The following is a 15,148-nucleotide window of genomic DNA, read 5'->3' as shown; positions in this document are numbered from 1 at the left end:
CAAGAAATGACGTGGCATCCCATGTCCTAGAGGCTGTCCATTTCTTTTTTTGAGTTTCATTTTATTTTCAAATTTACACCCAAGTTAGTTAGCATATAGTGCAACAATGATTTCAGGAGTAGATTCCTTAATGCCCCTTCCCCATTTAGCCCATCCCCCCTCCCACAACCTCTCCAGTAACCCTCTGTTTGTTCTCCATATTGAAGAGTTTCTTATGTCTTGTCCCCCTCCCTGTTTTTATATTATTTTTGCTTCCCTTCCCTTGTGTTCATCTGTTCTGTCTTAAAGTCCTCATATGAGTGAAGTCATATGATATTTGTCTTTCTCTGACTAATTTCGATTAGCACAATACCCTCATGAGTGAAGTCATATGATATTTCTCTTTCTCTGACTAATTTCGCTTAGTACAATACCCTCTAGTTCCATCCACGTAGTTGCAAATGGCAAGATTTCATTCTTTTTGACTGCTGAGTAATACTCTGTTGTATATATACCACATCTTCTTTATCCATTCATCCATCGATGGACATTTGGGCTCTATCCATACTTTGGCTATTGTTGATAGTGCTTCTGTAAACTTTGGGGTGCATGTGCTCCTTCGAAATGAGGCTGTCCCTTTCTTTTTTTTTTTAATTTTTTTTTTTTAGCATTTATTTATTTTTTGAGAGGCAGAGAGAGACAGTATGAGCGGGGAAAGGACAGAGAGAGAGGGAGGCACAGAATCTGAAGCAGGCTCCAGGCTCTGAGCTGTCAGCACAGAGCCCGACGCGGGGCTCGAACCCATGAACTGTGAGATCATAACCTGAGCCGAAGTCGGACACTTAACCGACTGAGCCACCCAGGTGCCCCGAGGCTGTCCATTTCTAAGTCCCTCAAACCTGGCAGAGGGATGGCCGAGGAGTTCTAAGATTGCAGCTAGGAGGAGGACCCGTGGATCCCAATACCCAGTCCCCTGTGCCCTCTGGGAGTTGCTGTTGCATGTTTCTGAGGACACTCAGAGAATCTGGAAATATGTCAGTGAGGACATTTTGGGTTTTGAGTGAGAAGTCCAACTTGGATTAGTTAAGCAGAAAAAGGAATTTATTGGTTCACATCCCTAGGAAGTCCAGGGGTGGGTAAGACCTCAAGAGGGGCTCGATCTGGGGGCTCTGCCTCCCTCTCTCAGCACAGTGTTCCTTTGTTTGATGGCCTCTCTCTCAACTTCTTTAACATTCTGGGGAATTAGCTCCTATCGGTCACATACTTTCCCTTGGACCAGCCGCTGTGTCTCAGGGTGGAATGGGGCAATGTGATTTGCTGGGGCCTGGAGCGTTGTAACTCACAGCCCACCTAGGACCACACGAAGGGGGAAAGAGGGTGCTCCCCCAACGAAACGATGCTGGACATGCTAAGGCAGCACGAATCTGCATGCAGATCCTTTGTATGGACAGAAAGATCAAGAAGCCAAGCCCTACTAAGAGATCCATTAGCCAATAGTAATATTAATCACAATTGCAGTTTTGCTTCCTTAAATTCCACCACAGGCCTAATGAAAGGCTCTGGATTCTTGTGCAAATCATTTGAGGACCGTCTCTACTAATTCAAAGAGGATCTAAGAACTGTATTCTATTGACAAATGTCTCTATAAACAGGAACCCGAGTTGTAATAAATACAATAAGGAAAACACCCTGCGTTCAATACCGGATGCTGAAAAGGGAACACACTGTCTAATAATGCAAAGGACACGCCGTTGCATTTAGGACTAACAGTCCCGAAATTATTCCTGGAAACCCCGCAAGGTCTACATAATTATTTGCAAGGCTCCCTTAATGCAAGTGATCTGCTTTCTATGTAAATGCTAATCATATAAAACACATGCCCTGAAACCCAACAAACTGAAACGAAATAGAATTTCAAGAAACCGAGGACCTAAAATAGCTATAAACAAAAACTAGTAAGGTGTGACCGGAGACAGTGGGACGTTCGGGCCTGAGTGACAACAGTCTGTGACATAGAGAAGGAAGCCAATTGTGTGACGGGATGATTTACCGATTTTTTAAAGTTTATTTAGTTTGAGAGAGAAGGGAGAGAGAGAGAGAGAGAGCGAGTGGGGAGGGGCAGAGAGAGAGGGAGACAGAGAATCCCAAGTAGGCTCCAGGCCTTCAGCAAGGAGCCTGATGTGGGGCTTGATCCCACGACCACGAGATCATGACTTGAGCTGAAATCAAGAGTCAGATGTTTAACCCACTGAGCCACCCAGGTGCCCCGATTTACCAATTTAAAGGTGGCTTTTATATCTAAAATAAAGGTGCCACAGGCCTGGCAGCCACACTCCCACACAATTCTGAGGTCTAGAAGAAAACCCAAGGCTCTGTGGTGGGGTGGCCTGGAAAGGGCACCTTTCCGAATGTTCAAGTTCTCCTCCGGGCTTGCTGGCCGTGAAGGTGACCGTCACTTCTCGTCTTAGAGCCTCCACTGCCTCATCGGTGAAGCGGCAAGAATACTGACCTAGGGAGTTGCTTTGCAGATGAAGCAAGCAATCCCGTATGGGCCTAGCCCAGGAGTCAGCACACTTCCGTGAAGGGTGAAGAGTAAATACCTGGGATTTCATGTGCCAGTCTCTGTGACAGGTACTCAGCTCTGCCTCCTAGCGGAAGCTGCCTGGGCAATGTGGCCAGGGTGGGTGTGGCTGTGCACCAGTAAAAGTTTGTTCACAAAATAAAGGTGGCTTTCGACTGAGACCTTCGGGCCCCAGTTTGCTGACGTCTGGTCCACTAATTATTCCTCCCTCCTGGTCCTGTTAATCCTCTTGCCCCTGGTCAGAGAACATCCTTCTGTGGACTCCGTTGTGCCCCCACCAAATTCACAAGTTGAAGCCTTAACCTCAGATGTGACTCTTCTTGGAGATGGGGCCTTTGAGGAGGTCATTATAGTTAAATGAAGCCCTAAGAGTGGGGCGTTAATCTGATAGGCTGATGTCATTATCAGAGGAAAGGACACCAGGGCTCGCTCTCTCCGCTATATGAGGACACAGCGCGGCAGCAACGCTGATGGCACCTTGACCTCAGACTCCCAGCCTTCAGAACTGTGGGAAAAGAAGTATCTGTTGTTTAAGCCACCCCACGTGTGGTGTTTTGTTATGGCGGCCCCAGTAGACTAATACAGTGACCCATTAATTAACTTATCAATGCTGTGGCTGCCTTACATTTCCTTCTTCTCTTTCCCCCTCCCTCCTCCTTTCTTCCTCCTCCTTTCCTCCCCTCCCTCCTTCCCTCCCCTCCCTCCTTCCCTCCCCTCCCTCCTTCCCTCCCCTCCCTCCTTCCCTCCCCTCCCTCCTTCCCTCCCCTCCCTCCTTCCTTTCCATAAGTGTTTATGTCTCTCAAATGGAGCTAGAAACATCTGCCCTGCTTATCTAATAAAATTTGCGTGAGGCTTAAATTAAATAGAAAACATAAGGTACAATATAGCACAAGCTATCACTAAGGTATTTCCGTTTAAGGTCTATCACCTGTAGTTGCAAATGCAAACTACTACGTGGGACAGCAAATCTGGTCCCAAATGCCCTTCCCTCCTGCCCCCCACACGAGGTGACTTGGGCGATGGAGTGGTGTCTGTGTTTATCTGCTTGGGCCCTCTCCTTTTTTGAGCAGTACGGGAGTTATAAGGAAGCTCGGAGGAGAAAACATGTATGAGAGGATTCTGGTTCTAGTCCAAACAGAGTGTTTTCCCTCCATTCTTTGACGGTCAGTGGTATCGCGTCCTTCATTCAGTAAATACAGATACAGTTTCTACTCTATGTCAGGTGCTGTGCTGGGTACGGTGGATACAGAAAGGAGAAATCAGATAAAGGCTTGGGCTGCGTGTGTGCGCGCATGTGCGTGTATGCACGCCGGCAGAAGGGGAGAGGAGGTTGGTCTCAGAACAGAGAACCACTGAATGAGGAAAATAATTACAGACTCGGAACAACATCAAAAAAGAAAACCAACTGGGCCACACGGCAGAAGTTACAGGCATGGGTGTGCTGGAGACAATATCCGCAGTGGCCATGGCCTCTTTACCTCCCCTGTCATCATCTTCCCTCCCCTCAAGCCCAATCCCCAAGGCTTTCCAGCTCCTAGTATCTCCTGCAAATGTTGAATCAAGATGGTGGTCTTCTTGTTGGGATCATTCCTCATATCCGGTTCGCAGTAATCGTCACAGCTCTTATTAACCTGTGCTTCTGGCCTGGGCACTACTCTGCTAGGCATTTTTTGGTACATTTGTCACAAGCAATAAACCAACTTTGATACATTGATATTAACTAAGATCCATTCTTTGCTTGAATTTCATTAGTTTTTACCTTAATGTTCTTTTTCTGTTCCAGGATCGCTTCCAGGATGCCACATTACTGGCTGTGACAGTTTCTCAGACTTTCCTTAGTTTTGATGACCTTGACGGTTTTGAGGAGCCCTGGTCAGGTATGTTGTAGAACACTCCCGAACTGGGATTTGTCTGAGGCAATGCATTATTTCTTATTCTTACGGCTAATCTTCAGTGTTAATAGAAATTATCGATTTCATTATTACAGATGAAAGCACTCAGGCCCAGAGAGGTTAAGGAACTTCCCTAAAGTTGCACAGCTAGCAAATGACAGAAACAATGATTCAAACTCAAGATTGACATGAATTACGCCACGCATTTGCTCTGCCCTCCCCCTGCCTCAGCCCCGATCTGCTGAATTCCTGACAACAAAAGAGTTCCCTTCAAGGCTGTCAGGGTGATTTCTTTTGCAGTTGTTCCCCTCACATAGTTTTAAACAATTTACTAATGTGTTTAATTAAATTAGAGCAATTTCCCCTATCGGTTATTTGCGGAACTGATTATTCGTGTAGCTTCAGTGGCTGTCTTCTTGGGGCAGTTGGTTAATTCAGAGAGAACATGGCCAACCAGTCTTCAAGAACCTGTGTTTCCAGTGGCTCTCAAACTGTGCTCACCTGGGGTCCACAAGCATCACCTGGGCTGCTCGTTAAACATGCACTTCCCTGGGGTAGGTTGATCGACTGTCCCAGAACTGACCAGCTCCCGGGATGCGGGACCTTCTGTGCTAAAACCGAAACTGGGACTGTCCCAGGCAAACCAGGGCGGTCGGTCACCCTAGCACCGAGCTCCTGTGAATTGCTTTTAAACAAACTCCCCGGGAGAGGGCCCTAAACATACAGAAGCCGGAGAGCCGCTACATCAGATACGGGAGAGATTTCCTGGAAGAGCTGGTGGCGGGTTTCTAGAGACACTGAGAAAACACTGATTTTCATCCGGGTATCTTTGATTCTGCGTCAAGTTGAGAGAAAAAAACAATCACCCAGCCTTCAGCCCAGATGACATCAGTGGGGATTCTTGTTCACTCTTTGGGTAAGAACTGGGCATTGCTTTCCCAACTCGACAGTTTTGTTGAGGGATGATGGGAGCTCCCAAAAGATATCAGGTCCTTCCGAGGCCGTTATTTACCACGTGGACTTTAAGATCACATGACAGTTAACGCAGTGTATCTGAAGTTTTATCTTTTTAACGTCTCATTACCAAAATGATCAATTACACGTTTTACACACATTCGTTTTCATTCCAAGTCTTTGAAATCTGTGTGCATTTTATACTTACAGTACTTCACAGCTCAGCTGCTCAGTTTTTATCAGAAATACTTGATCCGTATTTAGATTGACGCGACTGAGTTGTTCCGAACGTGTTTAACCTAAGAGTAGTCCAACAGCTGAATCGGGTCTTATTTTCTCAATTTTCGTTTTAATTGTAACCAAAACGAGGAACGCAGTTTGTCAGGCTCACTAATCACATCCCAGTTACCGAATAGACACGGGTGGCTGGCAGCGTTGGAGATGGATGGCCCGGCTGCAGGGCCAGTGCTTCTCAGACTTTAATGGGGGCGTCAGATCACCCGGCAGTCTGCTTAAAAGCTAGGTTCTGATTCGGGAGATCTGGGGTGGAGCCTAGGAGTCCGCCTTTTGAACAAGCTCCCACGTGACGCCCATGCTGCTGGTCTAGGGACCACATTTTGAGTAGCAGGGGACTGCAGTGACCTTGAAGGAGGGCTACCTCAGTTTTGATTTCTCTACTTGCTCAGTGGTGTTCTCTCATTTTAAAGGCTAGCAGATGTGCATGTGATCGTGTGAATATATATAAAACACACATGTGTACATCCATATGTGCATGTGTATGTGTATGTAGCTGAATATGTGTGTGTGTCTGAACTTGTGTAGATACGTAAGCTCTGCAAATACAGAGAACACTTCATGACTAGAGGTGTTCTGTGTCTTCACTTTTTATTTACGAGAGAGAGAGAGAGAGAGAGAGAGAGAAAGAGAGCGAGCAGGGGAGGGGCAGAGAGCGAGGGAGACAAAGAATCCGAAGCAGGCTCAGAACTGGCAGCACAGAGCCTCACACAGGGCTTGAACTCCCCAACTGTGAGATCACGACCTGAGCCGAAATCCAGAGTCGGACGCGTAACCGACTGGGCCACCCAGGCGCCCCTTCTTCACTTTATTTTAAATTCAACTTACTCTTCTTTGGTCCCTGGAACTGAACAGCAGCTGAATGTTGAATCTGGATTTAAGTCCCTATATGTGTTTGTTTGCTTTTTCAAATGCGTGCAGTAGGTTCCTTCATTGTATTTCAACGTTTGAAGGTATTTAAAAAGTATTTGATGGCCCCCCCTCTCTGTGGTTTTGTGAACTGTGCAGAGTAACCTCCAGTCCCATCTGGTTCCCTTGTACTAGTGTGGGGAAATTTTATGCCCCATTATTTGTGTTTCTATAGACGCTTTTTCATTCTTCTTTAGACATCGGTATGGAAAGGTTGTGAATTACTTCTAATTATTCCAGCATCTACTCAACTATTCAATTCACTTGGTTCCTCTGATCCAAAGCTGGTTTAACTCCTATGCCAGGTTCTGAGAAACAAACACCGCCTCTCCCCGCCCCCCAAATTCAAAAAACAAAAACTAAAATTGACAGAGTTCTCTTTGTCAGGATTTATGAGAAAGTTCTTGGGGCATAAATAGCCACCCAAATCATAGTGAAATTGGAGAAATTGGTCATGCTCCTTTTATTATCCTTCAGTTTCTTTTAGGGGACAAGCTTTCCATGGGAAATCACCATTATTTTTGGCAGTTACTGGAATCCGACAAAGGAAGACATGAAGACTTTTCGAGAAAAAAACAGGGAATAACCCAGCCTTCCACTAAAGTGGAAGGAAATAAAATGAGGGATAACAATTAGGTATATCAAAGCAGGATGGAGGGTAAAAATGTTAATTTTTACTTTAATCTCAATTTTAATTTTATTATCTGGTATTGGCTCTGTGTGGTGGAAACAATTGCGTATCTTTTTCTCCAGGGAAATCAAGCTAGGGCTCAGCATGAATAGTCTCTTAATTTTATTTCATTTGTTTTAGCTGCATAGGTGTCTCTGGGTGAAGTTTGGATATGCTACATTTTTTATTTCCTGTGGATCACGTTGCATTTAATAATAGCTAATGATAGGGGCACCTGGGTGGCTCAGTTGGTTAAGCAACTGACTCTTGATGTCAGCTCAGGCCACAGTTCATGAGATGGAGCCCTGTGTCAGGCTCTGCGCTGTCGTTCATGCGCGATCTCTCTCATAATAAACAAACATTAAAAAATAATAGCTAATAATAATAGCTAACATTCATTAACTGCTTTTTAAAAAAGTTTATTTTGAGAGAGAGAGCGTGCGCGCGCGGCGCACGCACAAGTTGGGGTGGGGCAGAGAGAGAGGGAGAAAGAGAATCCCGAGCAGGCCCTGCATTTTCAGCGTGGAGCCCGACATGGGGCTTGAACTCACAAACTGTGAGATCAGGACCGGAGCCGAATTCAAGAGCTGGATGCTTAACCGACTGAGCCACCCAGGCGCCATATTAACTGCTTAATATATGTCAGGGCCCTATTAATTACTTTATTTGCTTTATTTTATTTAATTCTCATAACAACTTCGTAACATAGGTACTGTTAGTATAATTTTTAAAGAACTAAAAACATAATCTTGTAAAAACAGAACGAACACCTGTCAAGAATTTATTCAACTCATTAACGAGAGGACCATAAGAGGGTCCAACTGATTCCAAAAGCATTTTGAGGAACTTGGTATTTGTAGGCATTTTGAGGGGAAAAAAAAAGTGTTGGAATAAGATTTCCAGGATAGATTCAAAACTGATTAATAGGGCACTAAAGCCACAACCTTTGCGGTTATCTTTTCAATTGGACAGAAATCTATGAATTAACATGTAACTATAGAGCATCTGAATTCTAACCAAATAAAAAATAGACAGTCAAACAAGTGCATTCCCTAGGTAATGATGTAACTCTTAGGTCGGTAGGTGAGTGCCCTAGGGAGATTTTGAAAGGTCACACCTCGGGCCATTTCACCTCATTCAAAGTTGGGACGTGTTCTTAACAAAGCTATACTTATTTTAACAATGAGGATGCTTAGAGATGTTAAATTAGGTGATAAAGGAGTCTTTGCAGGGACTGAGCAAAACTGGAGCCCTGTGCTTCTGACACTGCAGCCTAGTCTCTTAAACTAGGTGAAATCCATTTTGATCTGGTTTATAAAATTCTCTCTCTCTCTCTCTCTCTCTCTCTCTCTCTCCCTCTCCCCCCCTCTCCCTCTCTCCCTGTGTGTGTGTGTGTGTGTGTGTGTGTGTGTGTGTGTGTGTGTGTATGTACATGTACGTGTGGCAGGGGAAAGGATTTGGAAACCAGTGTTCTTTTTTTTAATTCTTAAAATGTTTATTTCTGAGAGAGACAGAGCGTGAGCAGGGGAGGGGCAGAGAGAGAGGGAGACAGAATCTGAAGCAGGTTCCAGGCTCTGGGCTGGTGGTACAGAGCCCGACCCAGGACTCGAACCCATGAACCATGAGATCATGATCCGAGCTGAAGTCGGATGCTTAACTGGCTGAGCCCCTGGAAACTGGTATTCTAACCTGGATGTTTTGGGGGCTGTTACTGACAAAGCTTATTCAGATGGTGACAACATTTTGACCATTTTTTCCTTTTTTTTTTTTTTAAAGAAAAATCTCATCCCTTGCCTATTAAACATCCATCATTAAAAGAGAAGTCTAGTCTACTGGTTGCTTAGGAATGGGAGGTAGGGTTTGCACTGAACCATCACACACATTATCCTTGCCCTTGACCACCAGCACATATTTGAAAACTAGCTGGCCAGGGGGTTAGACTTTGAAGTTGTGAAACAGACTTTTCCTTGGTACAAAGCAAAATGTGTTCATGCAGAGTCTAAATCCACGAACCCCAGTCTGTAATCAGCTCAGCTACCCAGCTTCAATGCAAGAGAGTTAATACATGCCTTTTAGGTGTAATTTGCATGAAAGATAGTCTAAAATCTATTGGGTTTCAGAGAGAGGGAGAGAGAGAGAATAGGAGATTACATTAATTGAAGGAATGTTAAATTTGTACCCATCAGAGGACCAGGGGCCAGATTAAAAGGTTAAAATGTGGAGATGGGAGGTGGGGGGAGCGTGTGGAGACGGGAGCTTGGCAGTGTGGGCAGACTGTGCTTCCCCCCTCCCCACTCCTACTCTAATCTCTTTACCTCCCGTGAGCCAGGCAGCTGCCAAGAGGTAAACGACTAGGACAGGCGAGGCCTTGGGCTGTCCTGGGGGGTCCGGGGTTGGGGAGATCTGGATTGGACTGCTGCCCAGAATGGGGTGGGGTCGCTGATGATGGCCAGAGGGTGGCCGATCCCCGCTCGGTGTTCAGGACGGATGGCGATCCCACCTGAGCGTGCTGGGTGTCCGCGATCCCCGTGAACAGTAGGTGGAAGAAAGGTATAGAAGCTAACAGCGGTCACGTGGCCAGTCGTAGGAATGAGGATGGTGAGGACATAACTTCTTCCTGTTGTGATATGTATCCGTACAGGTAATAAAATTTGGCCTTCCTTGACTATCACGTAGGAACGTACGACTCAATACTTACTTCGTAGCTCCACTTTGGGGGAAAGCGCGAGGCAATTCAGGCTGCATGAAGCAGGATAGAAGCATCATGTTGTTTACTTATTTGAAAGTTAAAAACGGGTGAAAGGAGTGCATGCTGCCCGGACAAAGGGGTGGAGTGTGCATCGCTACAACTACCACCCTTCCGAGGTGTCTTCTGAGTTCCTGAAGAGAAGTAGGGGACTGACCCTCTTACAGTCCCCTTCCCCGTAGTGTCCCACGTGAGGGTTGCCGAGGATGGTAGCAGGGGGGCCTTTTTTTTCAGGTGACAGAGGAGCGGAAGCCGTTCCGCTCAGGGCTGTTTGCAGCGGGATGTTGGGCAGGTGGGAGGCTCACGGCGGCCTTGCCGGGAGAGATGGACACAACCAGGTGCTTTGCTGGTGCAGAGCGAGGTTTCTCCGAGGTTCTCTGGGAGCAGACTCCCGTAGAGCTCGGACAAGCACCCACACGGCTATGCCAGGCTGAGATCGTCAGTGTCTGCGTCCCTGGTCTTTCCTAGTGATTCTCCTGACCCGGCTGTGCTAATGGATTCCGACGGAAGCCCTGATTATTATATTAAATTCTTTATTCCTGGAATGTTCAGAATGACCCTGTTGTCTCAGCTTATGCCAACAGTTTGATAAAAGACGTGCATCTCGATGCCTTTAAGGGAAATGCTGTTGGAAGGCAAACAGCATCCGATCCGCACAGGAATGAGAAGTGCTGCTAAGCACATGGTAAAATATAGAGAATTAAAAAGCACTAAGATTTTCAATCTGACCTTGAGATCTGCGTCCTTCCTTAGGTTTCAGTCTGTTGGAGAGCCATTTGCATCGTATCTCAGGGGTCAGCGAACTATGGCCTGTGAGTCAAATCCAGACTGTCACCTGCTTTTATAGATAAAAGCCCCTGATCGGGACACAGCTGTGCCCATTTGTTTCCATACTGTCGATGGCCACTGTGCTGAACCGTAGAGCCAGATTTGAGTATTTGCAGCAGAGACCAGGCGGCACACGAGGCCAAGGATATTTGCTATTTGCCTTTCTACAGCAAACGTTTGCCGACTCCCGTGTTGTCCTCATTCCCGCTTCCTTCAAAACGTAAGGGTTTTGTCTCTGTCATCATCACCTTGGCTCACTCAGCGGGATTAGACTAAAATACTAAGGCTTTGGCAAAGCCATTTCGGATGCCAGAAGGAACCTTTCAGCTGTCTGAAAGTACCCACTTACCAACACTTCTAACTTGGCATAGCAACGTGTCATGTTTCATTAACTGCATCCCCCTTGATCATTTTGGCTACCTTTGCAGCATTTTGCTCCCTGCCTTGCGAAAAGTAGACCAATCTGCTGTTCCCATGGTCGTGCCGTGCCGTTCCCGCAGAAGCCCAGTTCCCACATGGACCGGGAAGTGCTGCAGAAAGGGGAGCATTTTGTGTCCGAAATTCAACATTTTAGAAGCAGCGGAAGAGCGATTTGACACATTACCGGAAATCTAGAGGAAGAGGGCTTAAAATGCTTTCGAAGCAAAACCCTCACTGAGCGTGTTTGAACTCTATTTTTTGTCACTTGGCCGTGCGAATCCTTTCTCTTTGTCAGTCACAAAATGGAGCTTGCCCCCTCTAAACGGTTGCTGTTGAAAAACTCTGGAAAGGTATAGTTTAGGACATGTAACAGCCACGTTGTGACATTCAGAGAGGATTCTTTAACGTTTGGCTATGATATTGCATCTGTTATAACCCAGTGAGCCTACAAATGCAGAAGATAATGAATGTATTGGTAAATATTATGCATTCATGTCCACAGGTCAGTTATCAAGTTTTTTAATCCATTCAGAAAGTATGCGTGTGTGTGTGTGTGTGTGTGTGTGTGTGTGTACGTATGTGTTTATTTATTTGGCTCCTGCCATAGGCCGGGCCCTGCTGCGGTTTTTTGGGCATGGGAGGACAGGAGGTAAATAAGGAGAGAAAGGAAAGTTCTGGAAAACCTCACACGCCTCTCCTTCGGGAGAAGTAGCTCGGTCGTACAAACCCCGTGTCTGTGGCTGTGAAGCTCGTGGCTCTAGTGTGGCTCCGGCAGGCGGCCTCCTCCACCCTTACTCCTGGCCTGTGTCCTCTAGAGCCGTGTTAGCTCACAGAATGACCGCAAAAAAAGCATAGGAGGGTCCTTTCAAATGGATGTTTTTGTGAAGAGTCAACTATAAAGTTTGTATTGGACCAGAGTTCATGTGGAGCAGCAGGAAGCCCCTTGCACTCCCCTTTCCAACTCCATAGTCTGACATTTATTCTTCTTGACAGGAAGATAGACTGCCAACTTTGTTTTTAATTATTTGAATAAAATTACATACATCATTCTCCCTTTTCTTGTGCCTCCCTCTGAAATCCCATCTTCTGTGTAGCTGATGCTGATGAAATTGCCGGTTTTGGCATTAGTGCTTCTGTCAGCCAAGTGAGATGAACGGAGTTAATATCCACACCCTGAAATGAAGCCAGGAACATTTACCCCCGGGTTCCCCCCTCTCTCCCCTCATTCTGTACCCCCCCCGCCCCCACTCTTTATCTGCCACCCTGCAGACGTACCGCACATCTCCACGCATCTAACCTGGCACCTGAATAAACATTTTCATAGTGTTTGCTAATGCCCCCTTCCCACCTCCCCTCCCTTTGCCTCCCCTCCCCTCTCCTCTCTTCTCTCCTTTCCTTTCCTTTCCTTTCTCCCTTCTCTTCCCTTTCTTCCTTCTCTTCCCTTTCTTCCTTTCCTCTTCCTTCCTTTCCTCTTCCTTCCTTTCCTCTTCCTTCCTTTTCTTTCTTTCTTTCTTTCTTTCTTTCTTTCTTTCTTTCTTTCTCTCTCTCTCTCTCTCTCTCTCTTTCTTCCTTCCTTCCTTCCTTCCTTCCTTCCTTCCTTCCTTCTTTTTTCTTCTTTCTTTCTTTCACAAAATGGTCAGACCCTCCTTTTTTTGAATTCTAGTGTAAACATGGAACAAATGTGTAGCTCATCATAATGGACATCTGTTACAGGAATAGTGGCGAGTTCGTATCTCCCAGATTAATCACTGTTTCTATTCATTTGGAATTAGCAACCTGTGACTTCAAGTAACTCCCTGATGAAACAGAACACACATTCTTTTCACAGATGTCTAGAAATAGGAATAAATCTACAATTTGGCAAGTGCTCCAGATGCGGGACACAGTGCATGCTTATAATAAGAAAATATAATAGCTGTCTTAGACTAATACACGGTGACTCTGACAAAGAGGAATTTATATAGTCGAAACTTCTTGAAAGCAGCCTCACCTGCATAAGTGTTTTCTAAACTCTGGCCCTGAGGGCCTGTAGTTTCCTGACAAAGTTTTCTCATGTTATTTGTCCTCCTTGGAGACTCGAAATTCTTCATCACTTCGAAGCAAGATAGAAATTTGGAGGCTATGAAGCATAACAGAATTATCGTCTGTAGGAGCCAGGGTCTTACTGGCTACCCTCCTTTGTCAAGGTATGTTTTCAGAAAGAGTGCATTTCTGTGTGCTAGGACTGTGTATCCAAGACATCTATCATATACGGATCATTGAGTACAAGTCCGCATAAGCTAATGATTCACAGTTGTAACCCACTGCACGCTCAGACGGAATATTGCACTCAAACCCAAATAAGGAGTGTGCAGCATAAAGTATTTGTTGAATTCATTTGTGCTATGAATGATGCCCGCATTTACAACGAGGCCATTCCTTCGTTTGGCAATGGTTTCTCGATCCTGTTCCGTCAGAACCTACTGGTCCAATCTTGGTGGCGTTCTAATTTGGGATACGAAGACCTGAACTTTTTTTCTTTAAAAAGATTCGTCTAATGAAGGAGCCAGATGTGTCTATGCATAAGGCCAATACTGCGATAGAGCCTCTGATAGACATCTGCACTGCAGAACGGTCAATCTCTCTTCAGTGGGCTGTAGACAGCAAGAAGAAATTCAGAAAAGACTAGAGACTTTGAGAAGATGGTGTCTTAGCGGAGTCCCGAAAGAGGGTTATTTATCTGGGGCTTTGGGGAGAGTACTGGACACAGGGTAGGGACAGAGCGGGAGTGTCACTGCTTATCTTCCGTAGGTTGCGTCGTGCTTCTATTCAGCTTCGGGAAACAAACTTTAAGAGCGTGAGAGATGTAAGCAAGAAAATGATATAGCAGGGTCAGGGTTTGAGAGGAAGAGATAAGGGATAGTTTGGGCCACTTGTAGCTCTTATAATCTAATGGTAGGGGAGACATCAAGTGGTCCACCTCTTGTGTCCTATAATTGACTATGCTGAGGGTAGACAAGATAATAAGAAAACTGTAGACCAAAAATGGCCAAGTATTGGGCGCCCGGCTGGTGGGCAGAGCTTGTGACTGTTGATCTCGCTGTAAGTTTGAGTTGCACGTGGTGTGCAGAGATGACTTAACAAGAAAATATTTTAAAAAATGGTCAAATATTGGTACAGTCTATTGGTCAAATATTGGTACGTGGGGTTCAGTCTAATGGGTGTAACATGCGTGTACATGGTACAAAAATCGCAAAGCACAAAAGAGAGTGAAAAGTAGGTCTCAATCCTTTCCTTCTCCCCTACCCCTCCATTTCCTTCCTCAGAGGAGACCACTGCTAGAGTTCTTCCAAAAGGTATTCTTGCCATATTCAAGCATTTCCATCATGTAACACGTTGTTAAAATGGGGCTCTTCTAGGGTCACTTTTGGCTGAGGAACGAACACAATGACCGCCGCATTCCAAGATACCACCAGGACGGTCATTCTCAGTAGACTGTGGAAAACCTGAAGAGAGGAGTCACCGACATGGAGGGTAAGAGTTCAGAGGCGCTTGTGGGGAGGGGTTTCCTTGTGGGAAGTGGCACTGAGGGTCCCACTGCTCCTTCCCCCTCAAGAATGAAGGCAGGGGGACTCTTATCCCTGACCCCTGGCCTACTGGGGGGAGTGTGTCAGCGAGACCGAGCTGAGACATGTGAAGTCTGTTCCTTGCATCTGAGGAGCCTAGAAGGCTGGTGCCTGACTCACCTGATGAAGCCCGGATGTCCTATGATCAGAGGGAGGGGCCTCTTTCCGGAAGGAAACTGCCCTCCCTCCAGGGTTGCATGGATTCAGGAGACCTTACGTGGAGTACGTGATGGGAATATTGGCCCACAGTTGTTTTAACAGGGATCTTGT

General features: G+C 45.9%; 1 protein-coding gene across 3 annotated transcripts in view; it reads left to right on the top strand.

The window, feature by feature from the left end:
- The window catches only part of MID1 (midline 1), a 587,700-nt gene that overhangs the window by 17,351 nt on the left and 555,201 nt on the right, over positions 1-15,148 (top strand). For all 3 annotated transcript variants that reach the window (XM_019823542.3, XM_019823539.3, XM_045050345.1), the window contains exons 2-3: positions 4,344-4,437; positions 14,672-14,786. The gene's annotated coding sequence lies outside the window, so the exon portion shown is untranslated. The remainder of the gene's footprint in view (positions 1-4,343; positions 4,438-14,671; positions 14,787-15,148) is intronic.

Source organism: Felis catus, chromosome X (assembly GCF_018350175.1).
Source record: "Felis catus isolate Fca126 chromosome X, F.catus_Fca126_mat1.0, whole genome shotgun sequence".
NCBI classification, from domain to species: domain Eukaryota; kingdom Metazoa; phylum Chordata; class Mammalia; order Carnivora; family Felidae; genus Felis; species Felis catus.
The sequence above is the reverse complement of the archived record's forward strand: the minus strand, read 5'-3'. Positions and strand labels throughout refer to the sequence as shown.